Below are 23,749 nucleotides of genomic sequence, written 5' to 3' on the forward strand. Positions count from 1 at the left end.
ATTCATTTCATTCCAGGAAGTGTTCCTCCAAACATTGGGCCTTACAGATATCCCTATGCCCAAAAGAGTGAAATTGAATGTATGGTTGCAGAAATGCTAGAGGTTGGTACAATTCAACTTAATCAAAGTTCTTTCATTGCTCCAGTAGTATTGATGCACAATAAGGATGGGTCATAGCACTGTGTCCAGATTATAGGGAGCTCAACAAGCTCACTATTAAAGATAAATTTCCCATTCCTATCATTGATGAATTATTGGATGAATTGCACAGATCAATTTACTTCACCAAGTTTTATCTTCGTTTAGGATATCGTCAAATTAGAATGAAGACTAAAGACATTCTCAAAACAACATTTAGAACTCATGATCATTATGAATTTTTGGTCATGCCTTTTGGCCTTACCAATGCACCTTCTACATTTCAAGGTTTGATAAATTCCATTTTCAAACCATTCCTTAGAAAATTTGTGCTAGTATTTTTTGATTATATACTAATCTAAAGCAAGTCTTGGAAGGATCATGTTCAACAAGTTGACAGGGTGCTCAAACTATTGGAGGAGAAACAATTATATGCAAAAAACTCCAAATGTTTCTTTGGAGTACAAGAGGTGGAATATTTGGGTCATATTGTATCCCATGAAGGTGTTAAGGTAGACCCTAGCAAAGTTAAAGCCATTAAGGAATGGAAAATCCCCACATTCGTAAAGCATATGCGAGGATTTCTTGGGTTGATAGGGTATTATTGCAAGTTTGTTGAGAATTATGGGAGAATAGCATTACCTCTAACAACATTATTGAAGAAAGATGCATTTTCATGGACTCCAGAAGCAACAAAGGCCTTCGAACATCTTAAAGAGGCAATGTGCCAAGCACCAGTCTTAGCTACACCGAACTTCACAAAAACCTTTATTGTGGAATGTGATGCTTCAGGAAATGGAATTGGTGTTGTTTTAATGCAAGATGAAAGACCCATTGCTTTCGCAAGTCATTCAATCAAAGGAAAGTATTTACACAAAGCTATTTATGAGAAGGAAATGTTGGCAATACTACATGCACTTAAGAAATGGCGACCCTACCTAATGGGAAGACACTTCAAGGTAAAAATGGATCATGATTGTTTTAAATACTTTTTAGAACAAATATTATCCTCTGAAGAGCAAAAAAAATGGGTCACAAAGATGTCGGGTTATGACTTTGAAATCATCTACAGAAAAGGGAAGCAAAATGTTGTGGCAGATGCACTCTCAAGAAAGGATGAGGATGTGGAAGCATTGTCTTGTGCTATTTCTATTATCCAACCAAATTGGATAAATGAATCAAGGGATGAATGGAAGAAGGACGAAGAACTGTGGCCACTCATTCAAAAGTTGCAAAAGATCCTAGTTCAAAAAACATTGCCAAAACTTGACGGGGAAGGAAAAATCATATTGGAGCCTGGAGCAGTCACAGAAACAAGAACCCGACAGCTACGAAATCAATCAATTTCAGAGTATCTTGTCAAGTGGAAGAACTTACCCACTGAAGATTCCAAATGGGAGGACAAGAATTTTATACAAAAGCATCAAGAACTACTCTAGCGTTAAGGACAACACTTTTTGAAGGAGAGGGCATGTTAGGTCCCTATACTACTAGTGTAACCCCTATTGTTATTAGTAAAACCCCCTTATATATTGTTGTGCCCATGTAGTCCCCATATTGTTATTATTGTGCCCCATATAAGCCCACTATTGTTATTATTGCGCCCTTACATTATTATTGTTATGTTAGCTCTGATTATATTATGACCCCTTAGACTCCTATATATAGAAGGAGGTCTTGTCATTTGTATCATCCAAGAATTGTTCATTTGTGTAATGTAAAGGAGGTTTCCCCTCGAAAAGGCTGATTTCTAAGGTGTTCATCTATCTTTTCTATCTTTTTGTGAGCTAGTTTCATAACAATGGGCTGCTTCTCCCAATTGCAGCATGCAAAGGCATCCCATGATTTAGGGATCTACTTTTAGCAGCTGGAAATCATGCAAGGGTCATTTCAGAAACCTCCCACCAAGTGTCACTCTTCCTATATTTGTGGCATGCATGTAACATCTTCGATTTCATCAAAACTCATGAACTGGACGCTGCAGAGCTCATTCCTTGCATCAACCTTGTAGCTCTGACATCCCACATCGCATCTAGGAGTCGTTGGCACATTCAACTCAACTGTTTTGGGGTAAGCCCACCTTCCATGTCTTGTGTTGCATTTCTGGCGCTTTTTGTGTTTCGCTTTGTATGAATGTTGTCTGCTTGATTTCAGTGAGTGCTTGTTGTCATTTTGATACATACTAGCTTGTACTAGCACTATTTTAGTTTTCGTTAACATCTCACTGTTGTCGCATGCATGAAACTATTTTTCACGAATGGTCGCTGATTCAGCAACTCACCTCACCCACATGCATGTTGTTCCGTTTTCTAAATCTATCATTCACCGTTTGCATGCACGATCATTCACTTATGCTTACACTTAGTATCACCATGCATTCACATTCACATTCGCTTTCAGTTGCCCGTCAGCAGTTTTGGGTAGCCTTTGCCCAGACTCTACCTCACCAAAACAGCATTGCATAATCCTGAAAGGGAAGGTTTGTCTTCCTCTAAGGAAATATGCATTTTTGCCCAGTGATTGTCGTCCAATATTGCATTACGCAATTCTAAGGGACAATGACTGTTGTTCCATAAAATTACACAATGCAGTCACTGAGCCTACAACCATTGCTAGCTGAGATTGCGCATTGCGCAATTCCAGCAGTCATCAGCTAGGATAGACCGTGCATTGTGCAGTTCTAACAGTCAGTCAGCCTCCTGACATCTCGGACTATGCCTTGCGCAGTCTTGGCAGTCAGTCTCCCGACCTCCAGGTGCAAATTGCGTAACCTTCATGATAAGTCACACAGGTATGTTGCAAGTCAGTTCTCAAGTTCATTTTGGTTTTCAACTGACAGATTGCTTGCCATGAGTGTTTCCATGTCTCCAGATATCACAGGTGTTCATCTGCCTCGCAGCAGCATAGGGATAATGGTTTCTAGGAGAGTAAAGTCGAAGACACAGTTTAGAGCACACTTGGGGATGGAGTCGATCAAGTGTCTATGAACTTGCCTACCCACGAAGACATCGAGTTGTTTGTAGATAAGGACATCAAGATATTACAACAGAAACATCATAACAAGCAACACCATGTACAATAGCTAAAGGCAGCATACTGGATGCAATAAGGATATTGACAACATAGAGGTGGAACAAAGTTGCAAGCTCAAGCAGATCCACTTGTGATAAAAGAAACTTTGGAGACTCAGGCTATGAGGTGATGGCGCGACATGAAGATCACGCGAAGGCAGAGAACGGAACAAAAAATGAGTTGCATGTGCTCAAGAAGCAACTCAAGGAAGAACAGGAGATGCATAGACAAGAGAACGAGTTGCAGCAGGAACCGGTACAACATGGGGCACAACATGCACAAATGGATGAAACTGTGCCCGTACAAGTTATAGATTCATCCCAGTAGCTAGTACGAAGCAGACATGGTGAGTGGTGTTTTTGATCACATGCAAGGGAATTTAGCAGCATGCATGTCATTGTGCACACGCATGTGATCTTACCCATTTGGTACACTCACCAATGCAAAGACAAGAAGAAAGTCCAACTGGAGCTGAACATGTAGTTGACAGTTGATGTGCATGACCACCAACACACACTGGAAGATCAGCACGGACACTATGCATCAATGTGTTGCCGGTTCAGCCGCACCCAAGAAGACCATGCGCATGGTAACAGACGAGTTGGATGGAGGAACCATATCAATGCACTCGGATGCAACGGAGGCAAGAATTTTCTTCAGCAAGATGTCACCATGGAGCGCATGCACACCATCATGGATGACCAAGCTTGGCATCATCTCACCACCTTCACCATGAAAAGCATGTCAAAGAGTTGGCCTCATCACAACGGACCGAGTGTTAGTGATGTCTTGCATGGCTTGCTCAAGACATTTTGTCTCACATGGGCACATGTGCATTGTAATGTAACGTCTTGTCAAGTGGAAGTTCAAGTGTTGATAGTGGGATGTAACAATCATAGAGTAGATGAAGAGTCATGAGGGTAGATGAATTGTCACAAAGGGGACTGTCAAGGGTCACTCGACCCTTTTCTATAAATAGAACCTCATAACTCATTGTAAAGGATTTTGGTCAGCTAAGCTTCCAATAAGACTATCTTAGAGAGAGCTTGGACAGTATTGTAACGAGCCTTAGCTTCTCCACTACGCAAAGCTAGTACATCTCTTTGGAGGAATAGGCGATTGTGGCTGTAACGTTCTACTATTGGAACTAGTGGTTAGACATGGATGTATTGTATGACTGGAACTTACACTTCTTAATATAACAGAGGCATCATGTTTCATGCATATGTTGTATTGTATTCTATGCTATCTAGTTTAATCTAAATGATATATGTATTTGTTTGCTTACGCATGCATGTATGGACTATTCTGTATAAGTATGTATGAATCTTTTTGAAATGTGTTTTGGTTTAACCATCACTTTGGATTGCTTGCTAAATTTCTTTCCAACTTGTAATGCATCTTCGCTCATGTGTTCCCTTCCAAGCTAAGTACTATTACAGGTTTCTAAGGGGCACACTCACCTCAGCCTCAGTGTGTTAGAACCTCTCATGCACCTTCCTTGTCTTACTGCAGCTGTCACACCCTTGCTACCAACATAGTTATCTTACTTGCCTCTGTGTGAAATCATGGTTAAGGAATTACTGTATGACCCACTGTTGGGAATCCTACCCCAAACAGTTTGAGGACTAATTGGGACTTCTTACCATGGAGATCCCCTAACATGTTGGCGGTCCAATACCGTCAACATTTATGGTGCAAGAAGGAGGGCTAGATGATAAGCTGTGTCAAATCATCATGTTTTGAACCTTTGCATATCTATCATGGATTCTTGCACTCTTCTCCCTCTACGATGTTTTTGAAAATCACGAAGATGTCACCATCACGAGGGATTTTTTTGATCACTTGTCCACTTACACGTATGATGGTGAAGGCGAAGTGGCCTGGCCTGAGTTCTTACATGACTTTATTTCCTTGCTTCATGAGGAAGATGCGTGTTTTGACGAACAGGCCAGCTTGCTGCTTGCATACAAACTTCATGAATTTCCACATTGGTGGTTGTGTAGCCTATCAGCTGATAGCATGAACTCACTTGAGCACTTCTATGATCTCATTGAAGACACTTTCCATCATTTTTATCCAGACCATATTGACCAAAAACTATTACAACAACGGAAGGCTCCGCATGAATCGACTATGGATTTTTGGCAGCGCTTTTGTGACTTATAGTTTCAAGCTTCGAAGAGCTAGATGAATTTTTTCTATCTTTGGGACTAGTTCGAGTATTGTGTTAAGAAATCTGCTCGTCCCAAGAAGAAGTTTGAAATCAAGCCTTGCTTTGTATTCTTCAGTGATGGAGTTGCGCAATCCCAGACGGATGCGGTCACTGTCATAAGTGACTTTTCGCCATACCCTCATCAAACAACTCCACCATTATAGAGTGATGTTGACGATCATGCTCACACACCTGTTCAGCTATCATATCCTCCCAACATCACTTCGCTTAATTTTCATGCAGATTTGGTTGTGAGTCCACCGAGTTGTCATATGCATTTTGTTCCACAACCTTCGTCTTCACAATTGGTTGTTCCTCTAGATGATACTGTCTTGTGTTCTTCCATTTTAGACTCTACACTTATTGTGAATGAGGAAAAAGCCACTGATGGAGTTGGTGTTGCACAACAAACATGCACTATCATTCATGAAAAGTATGAGTGGGAGCTTGAGCATCAAAACTTGGTAAAGGATGACTCCCTTCAGTCTGAGCCCACTCTGTTCTTCCCTGAAATCTTTGGTGATCCTGCCATCCATGATTTTGCATGTGTATCTTCATCCATGGATTCACCCATCGTTGATCACTTGCAGGACACACCGAATATCAGTCCATCTTCTGACAATGAAGAGGATAAGTTATTCATTGAAAATACACTTGATTTTTCATCTTCCCTTTCTGGAAACAAAGAGGATGAATTTGTCTTCTTTTCATCTACCCCTCTATTTGATTCATCAAATCACGAGGATGCCGATGAAAAATTTGACTTTTTTGATCGTGGTTGTTGTGATTCATTCACTTCCATATTCGATCATGAACGTGATTCTATCACAATTGATTTTTCGAATCCACCTGTTTATGATGATCTATCTGACAATGAAGATGAAACACCCAAGGCTGTCGAGGCACTTCAGCCTGAGCTGATGGTAATGTCAGGCCCTCGCTGTCCTGAGGTTGGTTTCACTTACGATTAGGAAATAGGCTCCTCATCACTCATCTATATGCATTGAAGATCAATCTCACACATAGATCATGCTTCCTCCACTCACACTACACGATCCTATCGCTCATGCATTGGAGGAATCTTACATTGCAAGCACACATGCATGATGCAAGTTATCTTTGTTTCTTTTGTTTTCTTGCATGTCATAGTCAAGAGCGTGCATATGCTTCAAAGCTGCATGTAGTGTCACACAACACCATGATAATCCCATGGACTGCTTGTCATGCATTTGTACTCAGGAAGTGTGGTTGTCTTAATTGTTATATCTTTCTCGCTTGCTAGATTGCACAACTTGGTTGCTCGTGGACCAAGCCTTCACCAACATGGGTCAACTAATGTGCCTGTGGTTGCATTAGAAATATCACTTCACGTGATCAGTTCCATGCACTGTTAGCTTAGGAGTAGGAGTAGTGTTTGCTTTCAGTTTTTTGCTTGCATGCTTGTTTGATTACTTACTTTTCTTGTTTTTTTGTCTGCTTGCTTGTTTGCTTACTTACTTTTCTTTTGATTTATCTTATGCTTCCGCTTTGCTTTGTTGTTTGTTTTCTTGTTTTGTTCGTAGGTTAGTTTCACATGAAACCGTGTATGACTCTCAAAACAAGCTGGGTAAAGTACAAGAGGCCTTGTAAAACAATCACTACTTGGTTATCTGTCATCATGCCTCTATATGAAGAACTTGTTATCTTTAGTCCATGGTACATCGAAGGAAAATACATACTGTTTGAGGTGAACCTTGGTGAAAACACAACACCTTCATGCTAACTAGTGTCACCTACTCTAGTCAGTTGTTTTTGGGTTAACCCTTTTCAACTCAGTCAAGTAGAGTAAGGTTGAAGTGGAAAACCTTAACAAGCACATCATAGGTATACATAAACTACTTCTCTAAAGGAAAAACCTCTTCTGCTCTCAATAAGTCGGGATCCCTCTTCTGCCTCTAAAATGAATAAGTGCTATACACAGTTATGAAGATGAAAAATGTAAAAATAAAAAGTGAAAAAAGTTTGAAAAAATTAAAAATGAATCAGGAGAAAGAAGAGAAAGGATTCCTGAGAGAGGTGATGCAAGTAACTCTTCCGAGGTACTGACTAGGCTCGTCGGCAGTAGAGCGATGCTTGTGTTCCTATGTGACTCCGTCGGGTTACTTTCCATGCCTACTGGCAGCATAGCAACACCAGAGATGAAACTAAGACTTTGGCGACTATACTACTTGTGCACCAATATACCACTCAACCCCAATCGAAACAACTGTGTTTCTTTGGCTTGGAATGTGTGTCAATCAACCAAGAGTTTGCTAGATTATATATCTTACAATCAGGTTAGTGTGAAACCAAGACGAACTAAGCACTAAACAATACTTCTGGAGGTGTTAGACTTGTTTTTCATGAACAAGGTCCATTCAGAGAGCTGGAGTTCTACCAGTGTGTCGCCAAGTGTTGTAGCGACTACAACCACCCTCCAAAATTTTTCCTTAGCTTCGTTTTGGAGCCTCCTTACCAACCTTTCACAGCAGCATGTCTTGCTTCATCAAGTACACAAGCTTTAGTGATTTTCTTACAGAAAGGTAGCCTGTCTATCAGAGCTTGGTGCATTCCCCTCACAGGTTGTTTCTCCAGACTTGGTCCAGCTACAGGCTGAGAAACTCCTTCAAGAAATTGCACAATTCTAGAGGGAAACCAACCTTCCCTCTAGAAATTGTGCAATTCAGTCTGGCAGCTTGCTGGGCTCTAGAATTGCACAATTATGCTAGTCAAGCTTCATCCAGAAAATTGCACAATTCTTCCCAGTGGGGCTGCTCAACCCAGGAATTGTGCAATCCTAGGCAGCAGTCAACTGCTCTGCCTAGAAATTGCACAAATCTCCTGGGCAGCCAACCCATCTCCCTTCCAAAAATGTGCATTTTCTCCCAGCAGTTGATCAGCCTCTTACATGTGCAGTTGAGTTGACCGGTTCCCTCTGGGACCGAGCAAAACTGATTTGCATGCATGGGCTACTTCTCCCAAGGCAACATGCAAAGACATCCCTTGATTCAAGGATCTAATTTTAGCAGCTGGAGGTTGCATGCAAGGATCATTTCAGAAACCTCCCACCAAGTGTTGCTCTTCCTAGATTTGTGGCATGCACGTCACATCTTCAATTTTATCAAAACTCATGAACTGGATGCTGCAAAGCTCATTCCTCACATCAATCTTGCAGCTCTGACATCCCACATTGCATCTTGGAGTCGTTGGCACATTCATCTCAGCTATTTTGGGGTAAGCCCGACTTCCATGTCTTGTGTTGCATTTGTGGCAATTTTTATGTTTTTCTTCATATGAATGTTGTCTACTTGATTTCAGTGAGTGCTTGTTGTCATTTTGATACATACTAGCTTGTACTAACACCGTTTCAGTTTTGGTTAACATCTCACTGCTGTTGCATGCATGAAATTTTTTTTCACGAACAGTCACCGATTTAGTGACTCACCTCACCCATATGCATGTTGTTCCATTATATGATTAACTATTTGCATGCATGCTCATTCACTTGTGCTTATACTCAGTATCGCCATGCATTCACATTCACATTCGCTTTCAGTTGCCCGTCGGCGGGTCTTGGTGAGGAATAGTCTGGGACACCTTGGCCTAGACTATTCCTAACCAAGACAAAATTTTGCAATCATGAAAGGAAAGGCTCTATCTTCCTCTCAGGAAATGAACATTTCTACCCAGTGACTATCCTCAAGTCTTTCATTGCACAATTCTGAGGGACAGTGACTGCTGACCCAAAAAATTGCGTTATGCAGTCACTGAGCCTACAACCATTGCTAGCTGAGATTGTGCATTGTACAATTCCAGCAGTCAGCAGCCAGGCTGGACTATGCATTGTGCAATTCCAGCAGTTAGTCAGCCTCCTGACAGCCTGGACTGTGCTTTGCACAGTCGTGGCAGTCAGTCTCCCGACCTCCCGGCAGAAATTGCGCAACCTTCATGATCGGTCACACAGGTATGTTGCAAGTCATTTCTGAAGTTCATTTTGGCTTTCAACTGAAAAATTGCTTGCCATGAGTGTTTCCATGTCTCCAGGTATCACAGGTGTTCATCTACCTCTCAGCGGCATAGGCACAATGGTTTCCAGGAGAGCAGAGGCGAAGACACCGTTTAGAGCACACTTGGGGATGCAGTCAATCAAGTGTCTATGAACTTGCTTACCCATGAAGACATCAAGTTGTTTGTAGACAAGGACATCAAGATATTATGTCAACAACTGAAGGCAGCATACCGGATGCAATGAATGCAAGAGAAAGGTTGTTGACAACATAGAGGTAGAACAAAGTTGCAAGCTCAAGCAGATCCACTTGTGATTAAAGAAACTTTGGAGACTCATTCTATGAGGTGACGACACGACATGAAGATCACGCGAAGTCAAAGAATAGAATATAAAAGGAGGTGCATGTGCTCAAGCAGCAACTCAAAGAAGAACAAGAGCTCATAGACAAGAGAACAAGTTTCATCAGGAACATGTACAGTAGGGGGTGCAACATGCACAGATGGATGAACTGTGCCCATACAAGTTATAGATTCATCCCAGCAGCTGGCAAGGAGTAGACATGGTGAGTGGTGTTGTTGATCACATGCAAGGGAATTCAATAGCATGCATGTCATTGTGTGCACGCATGCAATATAACCCATTTGGAACACTCCTCGAGGCAAAGACAAGAAGCAAGTCTAACTGGATCTGAACATGTAGTTGGCAGTTGATGCGCATGACCACTAGCACACACTGGAAGATCAACATGGACACTATGCATCAGTGTGTTGCTGGTTTGGCTTCACCCAAGAAGACCATGCACATGCTAGCAGACGAGTTGGATGGAGGAACCATACCAATGCACCTGGATGCAACAGAGGCAAGAGTTTGCTTCAACAAGATGTCACCATGGAGCGCATGCACACCATCATGGATGACCAAGCTTGGCATCAACTCACCACCTTCACCATCACAAGCATGCCAAAGAGTTGGTCTCACCACAATAGACTGAGTGTCATTGATGTCTTGCATGGCTCGCTCAAGCCATTTTGTCTCACATGGTCACAAGTGCATTGTAATGTAACATCTTTTCAAGTGGAAGTTCAAGTGTCGATAGTTGGATGTAATAGTCATAGAGTAAATGAAGAGTCATGAGGGTAGATGAACTAAAAAGGGGAATGTCAAGGGTCACCCCACCCTTTGCTATAAATAGAACCTCATAACTCATTGTAAAGGCTTTTGGTCAGCCAAGCTTCTGATAAGACTATCTTAGAGAGAGCTTGGATAGTACTGTAACGAGCCTTGGCTTCTCCACTGCATAGAGCTAGTACATCTCTTTGGAGGAGTAGGCGGTTGTGGCTATAACGTTCCACTATTGGAACTAGTGGTTGAACATGGATGTATTGTATGACTGGAACTTACACTTCTTAATATAACATAGCCAACCTATTTCATGCATATGTTGTATTGTATTCTGTGCTATCTGGTTTACTCTAAATGATATATATATTTGATTGCTTACGCATGCATGTATGGACAATTCTGTATAAGTATGTATCATTCTTTCTGAAATGTGTTGTTGGTTTAACCATCACTTTGGATTTCTCGCTCACTTGCTTTCCAACTTGTGATGCATCTTCGCTCGTGTGTTCCCTTCCAATCCTAGTACTATTATAGGTTTCTAAGGGGCACATTCATCTCACCCTAAGTGTGTTAGAACCTCTCATGCACCTTCCTTGTCTTACTGCAACTGTCACACCCTTGCTACCAATAGAGTTATCTTACTTGCCTCTATGCGAAACCGTAGTCAAGGCATTACCGAATGACACACTGTTGGGACTCCTACAACAAATGGTCTGAGGTCTAATTGGGACTTCTTACCGGGGAGATCCCCTGACATGTTGGTGGGTCCAGCACCATCAACAAACCTTTATCCATTCCAAGTCAATGTTGGGAGGGGATTTCAATGGATTTTATCACAGGTTTACCCAAGTTCGAAGGAAGGAGTCTCATCATGGTGGTAGTTTATAGACTTACCAAGTATGCATACTTTTGTGCATTATCTCATCCATTTAAAGCTACTACAATTGCTACTACATTTATGGAAACAATTCAAAATCTACATGGAAACCCAAATATTATTGTAAGTGACAGAGATCCTATGTTCACTGGAAATTTTTGGACATAATTATTTTCTTGTCTGGGTACTTAGTTAGCTCATAGCTCATCTTATCATCTTCAATCTGATGGGAAAACTGAGGCAGTGAACAAATTTTTGGAAGGATATCTTCGTTGCTTTATATCTGATAAACAGACACAATGGGTCAAATGGTTTCCTCTGGCTGAATGGTGGTATAAAACTTCCTTCCATATTGCAACAAAAATGACCCCATTTATGGCACTTTATGGATATCATCCATCGTCCATTCATATTTAAGAGAAAATTATAATGTTCAAGCAGTGGAAGATCACATCGAGCATAAAAAAAAGTTCTCCAACTCTTAAAGGATAACCTGACTTTAGTGCAAAATAGAATGAAACAACATGCACATCAATGTCGCAATGAAAGAAGTTTTGATGTAGGTGACTGGGTATTTATATGACTACAACCATACAATCAAATGTCCCTCAAGCAAGCTAAGAAGGATAATAAATTATCACCAATGTATTATGGTCCATACAAGGTGTTGTAAAAGATTGGTACTATGGCATAAAAATTGGAACTTCCTGCATCTTCCCGAGTGCACCCAGTTTTCCATGTTACATGCTTAAAGAAGGTTATAGGTGAGAAGCTCCTAGTTCAAACAATATTGCCAGAACTTGACGAGGAAGGAAAAATAATATTGGAACCTGAAGCAGTCATTGAAACAAGAACTTGACAGCTATGAAATCGATCAATTTCAGAGTATCTCCTAAAGTGGAAGAACTTACCCACTGAAGATTCAATATGGGAGGATGAGAATTTTATACAGAAGCATCCAGAACTACTCAAGCATTGAGGATAACACTTTTTTGAAGGAGGGGCATGTTAGGTCCCTATAATCCTAGTGTATTCCCTTATTATTATTGTCACTGTAGCCCATTATTGTTATTGTTGTGCCAATGTTATCCCCATATTGTTATTATTGTGCCCCATAAAGGCCCACTATTGTTATTTTTATGCCCTTACATTATTATTTTTATTTCGGCTTTGATTATATTGTGATCCCTTAGACTCCTATATATAGAAAGGAGGTATTGTCATTTGTATTGTTGAAGAATTGTTCATTTGTGTAATGTAAAGGAGGTTGCCCCCTCGAAGAGGCTACTTTTGAAGTCGTTGAACTATCTCATTCTTCTATTTCGTGAGCTGGTTGCATAAGAATAACTGGAAGCTTCGCAGTTGCACACATGAATCCTCCTCCATGTGACCAAGACCTAAATGATGGAATTTCAACTGTCCAAATATTTCGCTCAGTGACCGTAGTGTTCGACAGATGACCACAAACATTGACAATTCATTACAAGCTTCAGAATCAAGATTTTCAGTATAAGCATTGTTAGGTTCATTTCATGGATATTGCATTTGTTTTGCTGTATAGTTGCATATATGAAAGTATGGATCATTGTACTCTCTTTTTCTGAATCATTTGATGACAATCTAATAAGAAGAAAAATTTGAAGGAGTTTTCCCCATAATGGTTTTTTCCCTGGTCTCCGACCAAACCTAGTGTCTTTATGTGTGAATTCTTTTCTTCTATTGTTCCTTTATGTTTTGCTGCATTGATGATGATGATATTTTTCTTTTTATATAATTGCATATGATGTTGAATAATGCTATAAATCTAAATATTGGTATGATGTTATGGGGTGAATATAATGTGTTAATGAAGAAATGCAATTATCAAAGAAAAGAACAATATAGCCCTAAGAAAAATTAACAAGAAATCTACTTGCAGAACTGGAGTCCTCATCAGATTCTTGGTATGATTACACCGGAGGAGGATTTCTTAGGGAAAAATCCGGATGTGTCTCACTTTAGGATTTTTGGAGCCTCTGTCTACTACCATGTCTTTAAAGATTCTAGGAAGAAGCTTGAGTCGACAACATAGTTGGAATTTTTCGTGGGTTGCGTTGAAACTCCACATAATCACTGTGTGTACTTAGTATCCTTCAGAATGATAGTTGTGCGAAGCGATGTAAATTTTGATGAGGAAAAATCCATGTGGTGCTCTCTTGAAAGGGAGCTTTAGATCCCACCAGAAGAGGGGACTTTAGCTCCAAAGAAGGAACCTCAGGAAGTTGTGGAGAAACCACCATTGGAGGAGCAGAGAGGAGGTAGAGTGGAGACATACACTCAAGTAGAACCATCCAGAGAAGGTAGAAAAAGAACCAGGGAAGTTGATAGATTGGTGAAGGATGTGAGGGAGAATATGGGAGCTCCTTCAAATTTGCGCAGGAAAAGGACGTCACCTAAGAGGTACATTGGATATATGGTTCTAATGACCAAGCCATCCTATTTTTAGGAAGTAGTAGAGGAACTAGTTTGGGTTGATGCCATGGTGGAAGAATACACATCCATCATGAAGAACTATATTTGGGAAGTGGTCCCAAGACCGACAGATAAATCAGTTGTGGGTTCAATATGGATCTTCAAGGTTAAACATGCAACAGATGGAAGCAGAGAGAAGTATAAGGCCATCTTTGTGGCCAAAGGATTCTCACAAGTTGAGGGAATTGACTATGAGGAAACCTTTGTTCCTGTAGTAAGGTATTCATCCATTAGATCAATTCTCACACTAGCTACACATATGGGGTGGAAGATCCACCAAATGGATGTAAAAACAACATTTCTCAATGGTGTTATTGAGGAGGAGGTGTACATCAAGAAACCAAAAAGTTTTGATATATTTGATCGAGAGTCTCATGTGTGGAGACTCAAGCGAGCATTGTACGGTCTCAAACAAACACCTCATGTTTGGTATGCCAAGATCGATAATTATCTCATTGGTTTGGGCTTCTCCAAAAGTGAAGCGGATGCGAACCTATATCATATCTCGGTAGAAGTTAAACTTCTTATTATTGTTTTATATGTTGATGATTTAATATTAACTGGTGATGTGCAACTAATCAGATATTACAAGGAGGACCTTGCAAGGGAATTTGAAATGAAGGACATGTTGGAAATAATACTGAGAAGGGGGGTGAATCAGTATTTACAATTCAATAATTTTTGATTTCCCAATCATATTTATATATGATACTTCAATGAAGTGAACTTGCGTGTGCATGCTACTATGATTAAAGAAACCAATGTATGCCCATAGAACTTATGATTCGGTCAGTTTATCATGTGCTGATCTTTAATCAGTGCATCAATATCTTATTATACAATAACTATGTGTAGAAATAACATAATAAACCATCACACATAAGAAACACACATGAACACCAAGATTTAAGGTGGAAACCCAATGCGAGAGAAAAACCACCCGCTGTTGTCATTTCTGTCTTCTTTTAATATAAAGAAAATTTGTTTACAATCTTGTACTGGTGCAGACTCATACCAATATATAGGCACCCACCTTCAGAAGGCTACAACCTTCTCTCATTTTCCGGCTTCTACTGGAAGGGAGCTACAACCCCCTAGCTTTTGTACTAGCTGATATGTTTACTAGTACGTAGGCGCTGACCTACAGAAGGCTACGACCTTCTCTCTTCCTCTAGGGACCACGTTTCATAAATTTTCAGACTGGATGCTCTTGGTACACAAAAACATAATATGAAGGCCTTGTTTCATCAAATTTTCGAATTAGACCCATCAAAACTTTGAAACTCAAACTGCATCAACCAACAATCAGTTAATCTAAATAGTCAGATCACTGTCACCAGAACACTATGTTGAACCTAGAAACCTGCATCATCATTCAGAACCAGCTGCAACCTCAAAAATCATACATCAGAATGCATACGCTACTTTACTGAACCCAACCTATGTGTATACGCTACTTCCTTTAACAAAACCTGCGTATACCTTCAAAACTACTGAATCACAAAAACTTCTGAATCAGATTTGTACCAACTAGTAATATTCTAAACATCTATTGTCAATTTACAGAGATCTAGACAGTTAGCAGCAAAGATAACCCTTCTCACTTAATCAATCAATCAATCAGACACATACTCCTTATGCATTCAGTTTTACTTTCAGATCTAAGAAGACTTCATTGACAAACAACAGTAAAACAACAACACTGATAAGATAGATCAGTCATTTATGAACAACAAGCATTTATTTTTCATATGCTACTTGGAAGAGTCGAACCTACGTGTATACGTGCCTTTACCAAGGCGAACCAACGTATAGATCTGCAAATATTAACTTACTACTTCGCTGCTATTCCAGACTTCAGACATACCCAAATCATGACATTTAAAGAATAAAAAATGCGTAAGCAATGAGATCTAGCCCAACCAGTATCATATCATACAATGTTAAGTCATTTCAGGTCTCATGATCCTGATCCAACATTGTATCCAAGGTGCACAAAATATTTCAGATCATATCATAATCATAGCCCCTGCAACATAAAATATACTTCAGATAGAAGTATTCCTGAGAAACCCTTTCACTTGCACACCTGGCCCTTTAATCTTCTACTCCTTCTATAGTTTTGGCCTTTCTCAATACCTTGGACCAAAACAACACTTAGAACCTATGGTATTCTTGGACGGGATCAAATAGTCGTTACTCTGCTCAATATTGTGGGCTAATACCATGGCATTGACCCTTGGTATTCTTTACTCTTGAATTTCCTTGATTCTCCAACCCATACGCGCTTTTCCTCTTGTGAAAGTGCGTGCATACATATATGCTCTTTTTGATCTGTGAACCTGCATGTATACGTCGCTTTGACAAGGTGAACCTGCATATATAGCTTAAACTATTTGAAAACATCCTTTTCCTTTAACTTCTTGATTCTAATCAGTAGACCTTTGCTCCAACTCCCTGTTCTTCTGTACCAATGCCCTGTTGTAGGTTTTAACCCTGTATAGAAATTACCTGCATACGAATTCTAAAACACAAAAAATAAACAATGTGAGAGCATAACACATAAAACACATATAGACAAAGATTTTCCCCTAGATCCCAAAACCGGGACTACCAGCTTGATTTTTCATTATTTTCCTTTCAATGTTACAATACACATATATACATGCCGAAGCATCCAATACCATGGACTGAAAACCGTCATGCCCAAAACCATGTGTGAAAACCATGCATAAAACCATAGGTAGGTCTGCCCACCTAATATAGGGGCCAAAAATCTTTTCCCCAAGGCATTGCCCTGAACCCCGTTGAGGGGGGCTAATCACCCCCCTCAAAACCCCCTGTGACCCCCCCGCTATGCAATCAGCACAACGAAGGGATAGGTAGTCATGGAAAGAATATAACACAACCCAACACCTGTTACCTCTGAATTGACCTGTTACAATGTGAGTTGTCTTTTATCAAATCTGAGCTAACCTGTGAGTGAGCTACCATCGAGGACAAAACCTGTATCATAATGCCAACAATCTCCCCCTTTGGACTTGATGGCAACCATATTGGTGTTGATTACTGCAAGCTATAGAAACTGTTAGAGATATCAAGCAACACCAAAATACTCTCCCCCTTTGAAATCAAGGGTAAAGGGCGGACCAAGATATTCTCCCCCTTTAAGATACACTATGATGTCCATGCTCCCCCTGAGTACATGCAAAGTCTGCAAATATATGTTTCAAAATAATAACATGACTCTATAACTCAACTAAGTGAGTATGAATTCCCTAACACCAATGACTCATACATACATCAATTACCCAACCAAGTGGGGATACACCAAATTTGACTCATCCACCCAACCAAGTGGGGATATACCAATTGTTTATAAATGATTGAAATATGAAAATTATTACATTACCCTTCCCGTGCATAGAGGGGATACAAAATTACATCATATGTCCAAAAGGACTCATTCGAAAATAGAATATGATAGAAGGAGACATATAAAACCCTATATCTTTACATGACCTATGCAAAAATTGATATAAATATCTAAACCCATAGCTGAGGTCAGCAACCATAATGCCAACTGTTAGCGCTTGAAATTTCACCTCAGGCTGAGAAAGGTAAACCTCAAGGCTACATCAAACCATTTAGCCTCGTAGCTAGCCCTACGGGGCAGGAGAAGGCTCTCTCTGGTCAATCTCGGCAGATCTTCAATGGGATGAGATGACCAACAAGGTAACACTAATATTAGGCTAGTAAACTGATTAAAAAGGTTGATTTGGGGTTTTTTGGGTTTTTGGTGGCAAATTGAGGAATTGCAATTTTGGGTGCGGGGATTTGACACAGTTTCTGCAGGGGGTTCTTTGGGGCGAGGTAGGAGACCATATTGATGCCTTTGTTTGAGGTGAGTGGATGGAAAAGACCGGTGAGGAGCTAAGGAGAGCAAATAATACTTTGAATTCTCCTTAAATAGTAGAAAACATAGAAATTAAACAAATTTAAAAGCAGAGCATGGCAAGCATGAATTCTTACTTTAACACTTCATTTGTTTAATATGCAGAAGGAAAGAAAGGAGATGAATCACATAACACACTTACAAGAACATTAAGAAGCACTCCATCAATACATGAAACCACAAGAATCCCAAAAAGGACTGCAAAACCCTGGTCTTCCTTAGCCAAAAATTGCAGAGATACAAGTGAAATAATACAATGATAGCTTCTCCCTCAAGAGTCCAACCATGAAAATGAGCAAGAAAGTACATAATATAGATGATCTAACCTCTTTCCCTGCCTCCATGGGTCGAGCTCACTATCCTAGGAGCTGTTTCAACCACTTCTAAACTAAGCACTACAAACTAGGCAGTCAAAACAACTTGCCTCTATAAACTTGGAAACCAATTCATACATTTAATTTTTACCCTTTTCATAAATGAATCTTATAGAAGAGTTAAAAAAGGGTAAAAGTGTCTAAAAAGTGTCACAATTACATCAAATAGGACCATCATTAACCTCAAAAAGTCAAACTGAGTCAAATCTGCGTTTTCTGGGCTGTACAGTGCATTTCTGGACAAATCTGCCTGACGGGTCGCGCCCCTTTGGAGCTCTGTTTGGGGTACTTGCAGGTGGCCAAATTGAGCAAAAGTGGGCTTGTTGGAAATTTCTATGAGTCTACTTTCCAACCCAACTGGAATTTTTGAATTTGGAGTTCATTTGCTCTGTCAAAAACCAATTCTCCCAAGACAGCTTTCTGCAGTTCAAAAAAGTGGCAGAAAGTCAAATTTTGCATGTATTTTGACCTTCTGGAGGCCCAAAACTCCATAAAAACTCAAGTCCATCCATGGGCATATGTAACTTTGCATGAAAAATCAGGAAATGCTGATTTTTTGTGAAAAGGAGTTGCCCTGATGAAGGGTCGCGCGGGGGGTGAGACCCGTTAAAGAGCCAAAACCTGTAAATTACCAAAAAATGCCAAAATTACCCAAAATTCTCAATTTTTTTTGGGATTTGAGCTGTGGCTAGGCTATTGAGTGCCATGATCTTTGAGTGAAGCCTTAGCCAAGATACAGAGGGGATTTGGCCTCTTTCTCCATTTTAGAGTCTCGGTCAACCGCCTTTGAAACATCTTCATTTTGGCCTTGCACACATGCATTCTTGCCCAGTAATGGTTTTTCATGTTCCTCAGTAATATCTTCTCTTGGTTGGCCTTAGCCAATAGCCTCTCCAAGTGTGCTTTCTCCTGGATGAGCATAGACTCTCGGTCAGCAGGCAATGGGTCCCCGGGTCTTCTACGGTTCAAGGTTCGGTCACTACGAATCCTCCATAGCTCATCAAGTGCTTTCTCCTCCTCCAACTGTTTGTTGCGCTGCTCCAGGTAGGTGATGGTCCATTGGGCACCCTCAAATCTCCTTTGCAAAGCATCATTTTCAGCTCTGAGATGCTGAATGATCTCCTTTGCCTCTCGGCTAGGAGAACTGGCCTCAAGATCAATCACCTCAGTGTCTGGAACTCCTGATGGACCCTCATGAATCATGGGCTGTTTTCCCCTCTGTGCTGCCTGTGCTGGTGAAGGAAGCGAGGCCCCTTCCACCTGATGTGGAGATAACACTCGCTGAGCTGAAGATGAAGGCGAGACCCCTTCCACCTGCTGTGGAGATAGTACTCGCCTGGCTGCTGCAAATAAGGCCCTTGGGCCTTTCTAATAGGTAACCAGAGGTGAGGAGCTGACATGTCTAGTGATAGGGATGTGATGCTGGTGTGATGGTCCTCTCTCCTCGTGAACAACCTCAGGATGTGGCTATGATGGCGCTGTGAAAAACTCACGAGAGATGAACTCCTCCCATGAGATGCCCTGCTGAGTCAACTGATGCAATACTACTAGCTGAATCAAACCATAATGGTGAAGGCTCCTGTACTGCTGTGCCGGGGTCTTCCTCTGCAACATGGGCACCATCCTCTGAATGTTCTAAAAGAAGAAAACCAGGATGTTCATCATCCTCACTCGGGTGAAGTGCATCAAAAGGCGAATGTGATATGAGTACACCTGTGAAAATCTGCCCTCACAGGTAAAATAGTGCATAATAAGCCTCATGATGGGAGCATACTCGCTCCGGAGAAACCTGAATGGAAAAACACCCGCCAAATGTCTCATGAATGGTGGCCGGACATAAGGCTCAAAGTGAACAGTATCTAGCATCTTGCGCTTATTCCACACCTCACCAACATTAGGTATCCCTGTAGCATGTGAGATCACCTCGGGTGTCAATGTAAAGTTCACCCCTGCAAGATTGACATGTCCATCATGGAGGTGTAAAAAAAAAAGGCGGGCCAACTCTCTGTGGTGATGAATCCGAGAAATCCTCTCACAGAACTCATAACAAGACATGTACTGAAAACAAGTGACTGCCATAGGACAGCCTGTAACTCTGCTAAAGAAGTGGGCTCCTCTCGCTTATGATGTCCACCCTTACCACCTTTACGAGGCCTCCTCTGTACCTCACCCTCTGCAGATGATGAATGGTCATCACTTTGCTCGTAAGTTTCAGTTTCTGACATAGTTTAGGAGCAAAGTGGACAAACTGTACTACTGTCTCTGCCTATAAAAAGTGCTGAATTCTATGCTGTTTCAAGGGGAAAAAGACATGAGGGAAATGTTAGGGGAGGGACCTTTTTACAAGGAATTGGGAATATATAAATATAACAGGGAATTTTTCAGGAAAATGTTGCAAACCATTATACATATAGGAGTACATATTTAAAATCGGGGATATTGGGAAATCATTTGCAAAAATCACTGCATATGGGAAAAACATGTATGAAAGTGAACATATGGGGATATGAAAACATGCAGCATTAATAGGGGAAGATAGGGAAACATATGCACAAAACTGCTGACATATTCACCAACATTTTCTATTGTTTACACATGCATATGGTAGAGGGAGATTAGGGTTTTGAATGCTTTGGGAGAGGGGTAGGGTTTACACTTTGAGTTATTAGGGAGAAGGGAGGGTTTGCATTTGATTTATAAAATAGCATGGGAGAAAAATAGGCTTACATACAAGTGTGAGTGGAAAGGGGAAGGAGGGAAACAATTACAAAGGGAAAACACCTTGAAACAACACAAACCCTAGCACATTTTACCCATTAACATTGCAGTCATATGAAGAGGTTTCACTTGCACAATTTCGATCATTAAAACATGTTTCATGATATCCACCAATCATAACCAGCAACCATTTCAAGTTTAGAACACCTACCTCAAACGAATTTATGGCTTGGAGAGCGTTTGAGCAAGTTTAAAATCGATTTGCAAGGAGACAGCTCGACGGGTCGCGCACCACGCCCAACGGGTCGCGCACCTCTGACAGGTCACGCCCGTTGTATTTTTACACTGTGGAAGACCCTCTGACGGGTCGCACGCACCTGACGGGTCGCGCACTTGGCCTGACGGGTCGCGCACCAGTCCAATGCCCGAACTCGCTCTGTATTCACTCCTTTCTCTCAATCACTCTCTCAAACCTCTCTTGCAAGCGTCTAGGATGCACAATGAGAGTGATAGGAGGGAATTTGGGGTTTTTATAAGTTTCATTTGAAAAAATTTCATTCACAAACCCACTTTCTAATGTTTTCTCTTTGACACTTTATAACACTGACTTTTTGGTTTCCTTTGTCCTGAATTTGACTCATTGAGTTCTTTGACTTGATTCTTTTTATAGGTAGATGATCTGAGGGATCTTGGCAAGGGGACCAGGGTTGCATTTTGTTCGCTGAAGACTTTTGAAATTTCATCACTTATTTACAAAAACTTGGAAAATGACCTTGGCTTTAAAAATAGAGTTTTTAAATCCAAGGTGAAGATTAGCTGTACCAGATAAGAAATCTTGAAGAAACACTTTTACAATCATCCCTCTGGCTTGCTGAATACTCATTGACTTTTTAGACACATGACCCTGTAAACATATTTGACCAAAACCCTAGACCTAGGAAATTGACCTCAAGACAAGATAAGACAAGCTTGAAAGAGCTTAATGACTGAAATGACCTGAACCAGCAATGCCAAGAGGGGTACAACACACCAGCTCCTCCATCAGGGTTATGGCATGCCTAACGGGATGTAAAAATTGACACTGATGAGACACCTACATATGCAAATGCAAAGAGTTTTGATCGCTGATGGAGGGCTTAAGACCGACTTTAACACCAACAATGCAGAATTTTTGTGAAGGCTAATGCTCCCCTTGAACCTGTGCTACCTGTGCATTGTCAACAAATCATTTATCAAGGCATATTCATCAGTCAGATAAAAATAAATGAACAAAGCATATCAACAGACTATAATCATCAATATCAGACTGAGCACCCATATCAGATTTTGACCCACTATTTTTCTATCAGAAAAACATATACGCTCCTACAGCCACAAAAAATCCCGTATATACATGACTATCCTTCAAGAAACCCGCGTATAGTAACCTTACTCCGAAAAAATGAATTTAACAACAGGATGATGCAGAAACTACTCCCATATTTTGTCTAATATATTCAAATGTTTCTCTCGGAAGTGGTTTGGTGAATATATCAACAACATGTTCTTTGGAGGGAACATACTCCAATTTAACCTTTTGTTCAAGCACTTGTTCTTGTAGAAAATGGTACTTAATGGGTATGTGCTTGGTCTTGGAGTGCATGACTGGATTTTTCGAAATACTGATGGCACTTGTATTATCACATAGAATGGAGATGGGTGGAGTACATGTGATTTGAATGTCTTGCAATGTTTGCATCATCCAAAGTAGTTGTGTGCAACAAGATGCAACAGCCACATATTCTGCTTCAGCTGTAGATAAGGCAATCAAACATTGTTCCTTTCTGAACCAAGACACTAACCGTGATCCCATATAGAAAGTAGCTCCACTATTGATTTTTCAATCATCAAGATTTCCTACCCAATCTGCATCTATATATGCATGAAGAGTAAGATCTGTATCTTTAGGATACCATAGACCAAAGTCTTGAGTTCCTTGAAGATATTTGAATATTCTTTTTACTGACTGAAGATGTGATTCCTTTGGATTTTCTTGGAACCTTCCAACAATTCCTACTACATGCATGATATCAGGTCTGGTACCTGTTAGATAAAGTACACTTCGAATCATAGATCTGTATGCTGGTCGGTTCACTGCAGGTGATTCATTGTTAGAACTAAGACTGCATCCTATTACCATTGGAGTACATACTGGTTTAGAACCTTCCATTCCGTACTTCTTTAGAATTTGCTTGAGATATTTGGTTTATGAAAGAAAAATGACATCTTTTGTTTACTGTATTTGTAGACCAAGAAAATAAGTAAGTTCACCAAATAAGGACATTTCAAATTCTTGTTGCATAAATGAAGAAAAGTTTTGACTCATAAATTTTTCATTGCTACCAAAGATGATATCATCAACATAAACAACAATAATTAGCAGTTTATCATTTTCAATCTTTATATATAAGTTGTTGTTTGCAAAACCTTTTGTGAAGCCTTATAGTTGTAGATATTTGTCAAGAAGATAATACCAAGCCCTTGGAGCTTGTTTCAGACCATATAGAGCCTTTTTGAGCTTTCATACAAGTTTTGCATCATTTCCTAGAATGAATCCTTCTGGTTGATCAATATAAACTTCTTCTTCTAAATCTCCATTAAGAAAAGTTGACTTTACATCCATTTGATATACTTTGAATTTTCAAAAACTTGAAAGAGAAAGAAAAATTCTTATGGCTTCAAGTCTTGCAATAGGAGAAAA

Source organism: Pinus tabuliformis, chromosome 3_2 (genome assembly GCF_031772625.1).
Source record: "Pinus tabuliformis cultivar Carrire ecotype Pingquan chromosome 3_2, CPIR1, whole genome shotgun sequence".
Lineage (NCBI taxonomy): Eukaryota > Viridiplantae > Streptophyta > Pinopsida > Pinales > Pinaceae > Pinus > Pinus tabuliformis.